The sequence below is a fragment of the Equus asinus genome, chromosome 25 (assembly GCF_041296235.1).
Source record: "Equus asinus isolate D_3611 breed Donkey chromosome 25, EquAss-T2T_v2, whole genome shotgun sequence".
Taxonomy (NCBI): domain Eukaryota; kingdom Metazoa; phylum Chordata; class Mammalia; order Perissodactyla; family Equidae; genus Equus; species Equus asinus.
The window spans coordinates 55,596,293-55,599,102 of NC_091814.1; positions in this window are offsets into that span (position 1 = coordinate 55,596,293).

Consider the following 2,810-nt stretch of genomic DNA (forward strand, 5'->3'; position numbering starts at 1 on the left):
TTTTTAAAGAAAACCATTGTATGTTTAATTTACCTTTTTGTCTATTGGTCTTCTTTTTGCCCCTGCCCTCTTCCCAATGAAAGCCATGTCAAATTAATCACTGGATTGACTACTTCATCTTTTTATGTTTAATGGAAGGTATACCACAGTTGTAAAGCAATAAGATTTGGATGAACATATGGAAATTTTGCTTTTTGCTAAATGGTAGCAAGTTGAACAGTGATCAAAAAACATAGGGTTTTAGTTAAAAATGATTGCTTCTTTCTCTACCTGGACTTTTTAAAAAATCAATTGTCATCTAATACGAGTTTATATATCTGTATAAAAAGTATAGATATCTAAAAAAAATCATGACTTTAAACTTCCACTGATGGGGCAGATAGGAGATAAAGATGAATTCTGCGTTGTTACTAAAAGTATTCGTATTTTTTACCTTGGGGGCAGGGCAGGGAATGGGGTTACCTGACCTTGTTTGAGGGTATGGGTTTTTTTTACTTCACTTGTTATCTCAAAGAGACTCGGAGCCAGCGATCCTTTTATCCTGCTACAGTCTTTAAGGAACTTAAAAAAACAAAAAAAGCAAGGGCCGCCAAAACTTAAATTACTTTTGATTTTTTATTTCATTCTCTAATGGTTCATGTTCTAAAATATATATGTATCTATTCTGTTTCTTGGATAAAATTTCACCAAGGATCCAAAAAAAAAAAAAGCCTAGAATTTAAATGGTAAGATCTATATGCATCACAGTGGATTTCTTCTTAAACTGACAGTGTTTAGGTTTTAAGCAAATAAAGTACCAGTTAATGTGAAACTCAATCACAAAGACTTGAGAATTTCCTTTATGAAAAACAGGGAATTGAAATTGTTTTATGCCATAGGTATGCATTCAGATCCCATGAACGATGCTCTGTTTTTATTTGGGGATAGAAGTTTTCCTTTTCATATGCCTATCTTCCCATTTCTTCATAGAAGCGTGGTATGCAGTGCATCTTGGCTTCTTGCTACTTCATCGGACACCACTGCACACCCACTCCCGTGCCTACCTGCTCTGCTATGGGACGTGATTTCTCCTGGCTCTGTTTTTCACTGCTTCACGTCCTGTGCTTGATGGGAGTGTGTCAGATGCTGCTCCCACACTATTCAGTATGCTTTCATCTTTTTTACTGGTGCCCTTGCTTACTGCTCATGTTGCTTAAAGCAGGAGTTTTTAAGGGGCATAGCAGGGCTAGAGAAACCGTGCATTCAGGAGGCCTGTGGGCAGTTCATTACAGACTCTTCACATGCCGCGTGAAAGCAGTTGGGAGATAGATCTGTAAGTTTGGTCCTCCACATCCTGATGCCATGAGCTAATGGGAGCAAGGTTAGGGGTCTTAGTGTGCTAATAAGTGGAAAAATTAGTGAAATTTAACCTCTGCCTTTTTATCTGGGTTTGCTTCCTTAATATCTTACTTATGCAGTTTTCTTTCTATCTTTTAAGTTATGGCATATTTTTCTCTCAGACAACTTGGCTTTCTTGGAGATGTTCCTAGGACGAAAGGTTATTTAAGGAATACTTTTACTCTGATTTTTAGGACACTTTAAGGAATATCCTTACTCTTTGAATTTTTTAAAAACAGTGGCAGAGAGCCATTTCACTGTTGCACGGTGTGCTAAAGAATGAATTTGGAGAGTTATTGCTTGGCCAACAATGCAAAATTTGAACGTAAGTAGCAGTTGGATTACTGTGTTTTCATGATGGTTAACTTTATAGTTGTGAACTTTGTAATGAGGCTGTTAAAGTTGGTTCTGTTTGCTTCAGTGGCTTTGTTCAGGTATTCAGTTTTAACAAGGAGTTTTGTGTTTATACAGTAAAAGACCTATCAGTGTTTCCACCATGCACTTCTATTTTTAGGGGTTTATAACTCTAAGTCTTACATTCCTAGTGACATTGGGCTTTTCTTAGGTTATGTTTCGTGCAGGGTGAAGGGAGGGGTCTTTTTAAACTTTAGCCTTGGTATTTTATGTAACACGCTCTTTCATGTGTTAATCTGTACTAACATCCCTGTAACATGCACATACTTTAGAGGTGATCGCGTCTTCTAGGTTACTTGTTGCATTTAGTTGGGCTTTTTGTTTGGGATCCCTTTTTAAAAAGTTAATTCATGAGATTAAAAAATGTCATATATTTCTAATAGACTGGACAAAAGGATCTGTATCCTCAAGCGAGACAGGCTCTGAATGCCCTTTGTTTTCTCCACTTTTTATTGATGATTTAAAACACTCTAGTCTTCCCCTCAGATCGTGCATGCAAATAGGAGGACAGCTGTGGTGTCTCAACTGGAAACAGGTGCTCAATAGTCAGGCTAGATAGTGATGTCAGGACAGGTTACAGGCTCTAAGCTAACAGTGACTGGCCATTGGCACCACCCTTGTCTGAACTCCCTCTTTTTCTCTCGTGTGCCTCTGGTGAAATGGCAGTAGCATTCACTGTCTTGTTTTGCAGTGCTCAGGAAGTGGGACATTAACTTTGAAGGTGCTTGTTTGTGTTATCTGAATTCTGTATGTTAGCTCTGTTAGGTTTACCTCTGGAACATGGATTTCGGCAGCTATGCTGACTGACACTACATTCTAGATTCTTTTTTTCCAGACTTCTCCCTAACACACACGCAGCTAGAAATGGGTAGCTCACATCTTAGGAAATCTGTCTGTAACTTGCTGCTGCTTTTAGCCCTCCCCACCTCAGATTGGAATTGATGGAGTGGGCCCAAAGGATACAGTTTAATTTCAGTAATGGTAGATTTGCCCTGCTTTCTGAAACCTCTCTCGTTCCT